Genomic DNA, 8,613 nt, shown 5'->3' with positions numbered 1-8,613 from the left:
TACACATGGCCTTTTCCTTCAAATTTTAAAACAGAATTTTAAAAGGTGGTCACCTAAATATTTAGAGGAACATTGGGAATAGAAGGAGAATTCTGGGTCCTTCCATGCATATTCATTACAACTTTAATTTATTACCATGTTTACCACTAAAATTGCAGAGCAAATTTTATTCTGTATCAGGCCCCAAAGGGGTTTTCATCTTCCTGGTTTGGCTGGGCACCAAAACAAAACACATTAAACAGAGGGATTGCACTGCAGACTGTGAATACTTAACATGATGTAGAAGTTGGTGCCTCTTAAAATAAATACCACTCATCCTTCCAGTGACCAATTAAGCTCGTTCTACTCATTTTGCACCTCTGTGCAAGGAGAGGTATTGCCCCATAGAAACAGTGATGGTACAAATATGAAAAAGACTCTTCTCAGTGTTAATCCCTGCATGAATGATTGTGCCTTCCTCTCTGGCGTCCACCAGAACAACAAAACAGAACTTGGCCTGGGTCTCCTTTCTATTTTGGTTTAGAGAAATTAAGCAAGAAATGATGATTGTTTACATCAATCTCTGATATTTAACAAAACAAATAAACAATTTTGCAGGCATTTTTACCTAATTACTAACTATGTAAGATTTCCTAGAAGAAAAATTATTACCCTGTAGTAAAAATAATGCAAAATCTAGAAATCCATCTTACTCTTAGACTTGCATAGGACAGATTACTTAGAAAAAAATGGTCCTAAATATACAACATTAAATAATCCCACTCAAATTTGTGTAGAATAAGATCAAAACTTGGCTTAATATGGTGTTGTACCAATGGCATTTGAAGTATGGTCAGGCAACCAAATTTTTTAAAGTTGAGGGTGATAGATAAGTATGGGAGAAAAGCTTTAAGCAGGGCCTTTGCTTCTGAGTTTTAGAATACTGAGTTTACAGATTAGTGCTAGACACTAATGCCGGTGATTATGCAAATACCTAAATGCAAAAGACTCTATTTTTGCTTTCATGATTATATAATTGATACACCATGAGAAGATTTAAAATGCTTGATATTAATTGCGCTGAAAAGTATACACATGAATTAACTAAAGCAAAGATGGCATGTGCATCTTCAAGGAAAGCCTGTTTATACCCTAATGTCTATGTATTGATGCCATCCACACAGCATTGTAGGATCCACTGGGAAAACTGAATAAAAGTCTTGAGTTACAATAGAGGTCATTTTTACTCCGAAGTTCAAAATTTCTAAATGTGAATAGTTGTGCTGTGCTCCCCCTCCTTTCATCCCTAACCTCTAGTTTCTGTACTGAACTAGATACCCACTGATTACGTGTGTCCAGTGTTTAAGAAGGAGCTTAAATCTTGAGATTACTAATAGGTCATGTAGAAGCATGAATACAGGTCATATACGTAGCATTCTCTCACACACAGTCAATCTTGTTTCAAAATACTTTCTGATCGTGTGTCTCAAAAATAGAGGTTGCACACATTAAAATTTGAAATTCAAAGGTCTAATAATCTTTGTGAAGTACAAAATTTCTAAGCATACCAACTACTTCAATATTGTGTCTGTGCTAGAATACACCCTGTGCATATCAGTAGAGTATAACAAAGATAATGTACTCATCAAAGGTTAATAGCCTCTGATATTAGAGATGACCTAAAATGATTGGAGAAATGGAAAAGGTTACATAAACAAGTTGCATTTTGTCAACTTGACTCACATTGGAGTTACCTGGGAGGAGAAAATCTCATCTGATAAGTAACCTTCTACAAATTGACCTATGTAGATGGCTGTGGGTTATTTTCTTCATTTCTACATTATGTGCTATGTTCCAGTACACAGTGGAAGGGACAATTCCTTCCAAGATAGCCCTGAAATGCTTGAGAAAGTAAGCTATAAGGAGCAAGTCAGTAAGCAGTGTTCCTTTGTGGTCTCTGCTTTGGTTTCTGCCTCCAAGTTCCTGCTTTGAATATGCGTGTTGGCTTCCCATGATAATAGACTATAATCTGTAAGCCATATAAATCCTTTTCTCCCAAAGTTTATTTTTGTTATGGAGTTTCATCACAGCAACAGAAAGCAAACCAGAACACTGATGCTTAAAATATGTTGTTCAAAACTGCCTCCTCTATCAGTCATTGTCATAGAATAGGCGGCAGGGTGGTGAGTAGTGAAAGCTAGTGTTCCCTGCCCCATTCTCATCCAGGCAGGGTTCTTTCAATTTTTAATCCTTCATATTATGGATGTCAAAAGATTATATGCTGTTTCATAAAAACATGTATCTTTTTATATCTTGTCTACATTTACTTTAAACTTCTTAGTTTGGACATAAAATCAAGTATTATAAGAAATGCAAAGGCGAGTATTTTAAGTTCCTAAGGCATGACTTTTCACCATGAGGCACAAGGACAGTGCTCCTCTAGAAGTTCCCAAAGAAATTATGGGGGCAGATGAGAGCAACAAATAACACTAACATTTATCCTGCATTCAAAAAAACATTTAATAAATAGCATTGATGTAGAGAGATAAAACAAAGGAGAGAGAGACAGAGTTAGACAGAGAGGGGAATTGATCTTTCCAGGTCCCTAATCAATTCTTACAATTCTTAATTATCAAGTCATCAGTAGGGTTTTTGTTGCTTAATTCGTTTTTCATTTTCGTATGTGGAAAATTTACAGCATGAGTGGAAATAATGAATCACAATATCTATGTCAAGAATGCATAGATAATTAGTAGGACTTTCATGGGAAAGACGATTTACCTGAAATGGTGATGTTCATAGCCGTAAAGTGAAATTATTAATTTCTGGGTTTTTTAAGTATTATAATTTGAACTTATATTCTTTGTCTCTTGCTCAGAGAGTAGTGCAAGGTAATGTGCACTATATAGTGTGTTAGCCCATCTGCACTGCTGTATATAATGTGTTTGCCATCTACACTGCTCTATATAGTGTGTTAGCCTTGTCACTGCTCTATATAGTGTGTTATCCATCTGCACTGCTCTATATAGTGTGTTAACTGTCTGCACTGCTCTATATAGTGTGTTAGCACATCTGCACTGCTCTATATAGAGTGTTAGCCTTGGCACTGCTTTGTATAGTGTGTTAGTCTTTTTGCACAGATCTTTTAAAACTCTGAGAATGTAACATTTAATCATGGAATTTGAAGGTAAATATCCAATAATGAAAATTCCCTATGTTGGGTCAAAGGGATACAACTGACAGCATGGCCCTATCCCCCCAAAAATTTACATTGTTCTGGGAAAAATATCTTTGAGCCATTTAAATTATAAATTCAATCAAGAGTTCTAAATACACGGTGCTTTAACACTAATCTATATGAGGATTTGGAACTAGAGCTCTGATGTACGCAATGGATGGCTAAGTTTCATTGTTACATGACACACCTAATAAGTTTAGGAATTTTCTAATTGTCTCCCTCAGACTGGCCTTTGCACATGTCTCTGGAGGCATTTTATTGACTTTACTTGGTTGATGAGGGACCAACCTAGTTTAGGTGGTGTCACTCCTGGGCAGTGGGCCAGAGCTGAGTACGATAGGCCAGTGAGCAGGAACACAGCAGTGCGCCGATATATACTGTTCTTCCAGTGGTTTAGCTTTAGGCTTCTCCTTTGATTTCCCTTAGTGATGGACTGTGTCCAAAAGTCTAAGCTGAAATAAATTATTTCTTCCACAATTTGTCTTTGGTTAATATATATCACTGAAGAAAAAACAATCTACGACAATTTATTATGCCCATTATACGCTTTTTTTAATGCCTAATTTGAAAAAGTATTACTAAAAGAAAATGAAAATAGCTAAGGTTTAGATTAAAAACTTTCCTTATTCTTATGATTAAAAAGAAAAAAAAAACAGAATCCCCAAAACAGAAATTTAAATCATCATGGTCATCATTAACAACATGAGCAACAATGAAAAAAAGAAAAAAGGGACTGTGGTTTGGATACTCTACTTGGGCAGTTATGTTCTTCTTTTGACCATTTTTTTTCCCTTTCAGAAAAAACAACAACAACAAAAAAAAAGATGAACCCAAATTAATATTCCAGTTCTCAATTGCAACACAACTTGGTCTATAAAATGTATCAATTATATTTAAATTAGCGTTACCTTACAAACACACCCTTTGCCGTTAGTAAATATTAGATTGCCTTTTGTAGGGGCCTACGTCCTTTCTCAGATGTATAGTTCTTCATCAAAATTATTCAGTCTAACTTTCATCTTTTTTCCCAGTCTTTCTATGACTACTCTTTTCATTACTATATAGTTTGCAAATCAGCAGATTACTGCATTATTACTTAATAATTAGGAAATGTCCTGCCTTGTTGGGCATGTGCTAACGATCCCTCTGCAATTCTGAGGCATGTAATTTGAACCAAAGATTATAGGACAGAGAAGCTGAGTGCTCTGGCAGCATCTCCTCTGTGGCCATTAGTTCTGGTGCTTTCTGGTACAAGGGATATTATCACTTCAAACGATTATAAGAATGTGTTGTTTAAAAATTAAACAACCTGTATTTAAGACTTAATTTTGTATAGTGTAAGGATGCAGAGAAAGTTAACTTTAAAAGGAGTTTGACTTTTGAAAGTATTTCAGGATTTTTATCAGTAACCCTATCAAATAATAATGGATTAGGCAGAAGTGGGCAGGAGAACGAGTTCTTATTTAAGAAAAAAAGGTTTGGTTTCTAGTATTTAAGTGATTCTTGTGTGTTGATGCAATAAATTTCAAGACAACCTTTGCATTTTCTTTTGTCTCTGTGCTTTATGGTTGCATAATGCTTATTCAGACTTCTATGAGAGTGAAGTCTTGGATATATACTGATACTATATTAAGGGATTAAATAATGATCTATGCATTCCTGTAAATTCTCCCAATCTCATGACTTATTCAAATGAATGGCTACTTTATGACTAATCTGGGTAAAAATAAATGTCTTTGAAAGTTCAAGTTAGCATCCTTAGTCTGCTTCTAGTATTTTATCTATGTAAAACTGAGCAAGATCAACAAGGAAGAGACCAGTAAATGAGTAAAGTGGTTTCCTTTGAGCCATATTCTTGCTAATCCAATCAAAGAGATGTTTTTTTGCAATTTGAAATCATATGGTCCATTTAAAACATTAGTGTATGGGGATTTTATCAGTCCCAGTTTAATAAGAATTTTTCATATGTCATTCACTTTTAGTTGATTTATTTGTATATTTTTATTGTATTATAAGAGCAGGTTTAAAGGAGACATTGCTATCTCAATAATACAGAAGAGTAGCTAAGCAATTTGATGTTTATTAGTGTGGTGACTATCTCTAGCATTAGGTAGCTTTTTGGAGAGTTGTGATTTAAATCAATGTCACATTATGACATAAAATTTGTTGTGTTATTTTCCCAGTTTGTATTTTAAGTACTTAGTAAAATAATGAACCCAAAGATGATATTCATGTACATATTCTTTTCACTCAGAATTTAATTTTAATTTGTATGAAACTTTCTTCTACACTTATTTTTTCTCCTTTATATACTTTCTTTTTCAATTTTAGTTTATTTCCTCATTCACTGATTGCACTTTTTATGAGTATGATAACGTATTCCCTTGCATTATTTGAGGGTTTAAGCAAGGGGAAGTATATTCAAAAATTTTCAGGAGCCTGGCATGTCTTTCTTTTTTTTTTCTCTAGTTAAGATGAAGATCACCTTGTTGGCTCTATTTCTGAAGACCTGTACCAGAAAGTATAGGCGACATGAGGTTAAACATAGAACACTTTCCTACTAACATATATGATCTCCATATTTCTTTTCACCCTTTCAGTGTCTTTGTTAGTTTACGTTAAAATGTATGAGTGAAAACTGAAGAAAAACAGAGGAATGCCCAAGCAAACCAAGCATCCCATTTTCTCAGAAATAGGAAACTCTCTGAACTTAGTATGTAAATAGGATGGTCTAAATCTTTGCTTCATACTTAGAGTTTGTCTCTTCTATTGGAAATCATATAATGTTTCAGACAGTATAAGGTGATACAAATTAGAAGACAGTTATGCATATGCTGTAGGGATTAAGTTTTTGGTGGGTTGAAGCATAATTATATAATATTACATAAGTTTGAAGAGAAATAAAGTTCTGTGGATGAACAATTGAGCTTAATTCCAAAGATGTTGATGAAACACCATTCCTTTTTGTGTTCATTCTCTTTATAAACAAAAACATGCAAGAATTATTCTGTAAGTTCAAAAGTACTGTAAGCTCAGAGGCTGAAAGTGAAGCTGTGAACTTTTATTGTCATAATTAGCTATTACTAAATATATGAAGGAATAAATAGGCATAAATCCATAGAATTTCTGTTCTTATAAATAATATATTTTCAAGAAACTATATTATAGGAAGGAATTATATTTACTAACATTAATTAATCACATAGTATAAATATAGATTTAAAAAAGATTAAGCGCAATAAGCATTTAGAAAACAAAAATGATAAAATATTTAGGTATTTGCCATCTGACAAATCTGTACACTCTTAAGTAGTCCTTTAGAACTTGAAAGTTGTTTACAATTTTAGTAGGTTGAAATAAATAATGGCTCTCTCTCTCCTACTTCTGTATCTCCTACAATGGTGCCTGCTCTGAGATTTTCAGTGTACACTTCTACCTCTACCAATGAAATGGGATTATAATTATATGCAGAATAATATGGGTAACATTGAGGTTCTGATTGATATTTATGGACTATGACAAATTGTTGATAATTGACACAATAAAAATAAGCAGAAATGATGAGTTTGTTATAGATGCATTTGGAAGTATTGTTTAGATCAGTGTGACTGGATTATAGACATTTTTAGATGATACTATGTACTGAAACATAGCGCTGAAGGTAAGTTTGATGTTTCATGAGAGTTGTTGCCTCAAATAAAGACTGAAATGCTTAGAACTGAATGGGATTGAGTATCACTGAATAAACCTTGCAAAGGAAAAAACTCTCAATATTGTAGTTGTGAGCCTCAAGTAGCAGAGCATCTTAACATCTGCTAGATGCTAAAAAAATGAAGGGTTTACTCAGTCAGTTGGATATTAATTTTATATTATTTGCTCACTATTTGAAAATGAACACTAAAGGTGGAAGAGCGTGTCTGAAATAGCTCGAGATGTCAAGGAAGAATGACTAGATAATGATTGCTAAAATGTTAAATGGAATGGGGAATTTGGATAGTGAGTGATGGGTAGCTGAAAAATAGGATGCTATAAAGCCTCATGTCTAAGGAATGCAGAAGCTTAAACTTTTCTGTGAAGCCAGCAATATGTACACACACACACACACACAAGTATACACACATGTACACACACAGGTATGCACACATGCACACAAACANTATATATATATATATATATATAATCTTAATAACATGGGCAAAGGTTTTAGAGATGTGGTAAACATTTCTAGAGACATTCTTCTTCTTTGAACTGCACCTCCTTATGTATAGAAGCTTCATACATTTCTTTGAGGATCTATAGCTCTGCATATTTCCTCCTTAAGGGAATGGTGAAATAAACTGAGGATGAAGCAGTTCACAGAGGAGGAGGAATACCATTTCTTTGAGGTTCTATAGTTCTGCATATTAGTATGCTGCTTCATTTTTCATGGTATTTTGGTTTGGTCTGTGGCATCCTATATCTGGGATTAGTTAGACTAGCAAAGACTTTACCATAAAACCCTACCAAGGAAGATTCAGATTTCGTTAATTTTGTAATAGAATATTTGTATAGGACATTGTTTATAATATCAGTATTAACCCTAAGCTACTATATTATTGATATTCATGGCACTTATTTAGTACATGGAAGTAAGTAAGAAACCCATACATACAAATTGTCAGAGAGATGTGTACATTGCTGGAGAATAAAATAAGGTCATCACAAAATGGGGGTAATTTTAGTTAAAGTGGACTAGGTGCTTTTGTGTTAGAGCTATCTTAAAAACTAATCAGAGAAAGCCAATCTCTGTGCAGACACACAAGTGTGCCAACACACAGTGGCTGAGGGTGCTCCTTCCATGTGACAGGGAACTTTTTCAGCAGCTCGTGTTTGGCTGGATCTTATCCATATTTGAATTCTCAGTTCAGGATGTTGTGCTCACTAGTAGTCTATAGATACAGGACCTGGGAGTTAAAGAAAAGAAAGCTCTCTGGAAGAAACGATAGTAGAGAAAGTGTTAAGGCAAAATGCCCTGGCTAAAATAAATCTAATATATAAAGAAATCATATAGAAAGGTTTCTAGCATGTTTGGAGCTGTGTGAACAATAGCAAACATCAGGTTATTCATGCATTTGTTTGTTTCCGTTACCTCTATTTTCAATTTTTATCATTACATATTCAATATTTATAATTAGTTTCTTTGGGATTTCTTCATGTATGTAAATTGTATTTTATTATATCCACTCCCTATCGAATTCTTATATCACCATTCCATTACTGCTGACCCAATATTACTTTCCTGTTCTCTTTACACTTTCATGTATGTTTTTGGTGGCTCAATGTGTTACTATACAGTTGCCTTCAGGAACACGGATGAGAGGTTGTTTAAGGGAGTATGGCCACCTTCTAGTGACTGC

The sequence above is a fragment of the Alexandromys fortis genome, unplaced genomic scaffold (assembly GCF_014885135.2).
Source record: "Alexandromys fortis isolate MF-2015 unplaced genomic scaffold, M_Fortis_MF-2015_v1.1 scaffold_12, whole genome shotgun sequence".
NCBI classification, from domain to species: domain Eukaryota; kingdom Metazoa; phylum Chordata; class Mammalia; order Rodentia; family Cricetidae; genus Alexandromys; species Alexandromys fortis.
Note: the sequence above shows the minus strand (reverse complement) of the source record.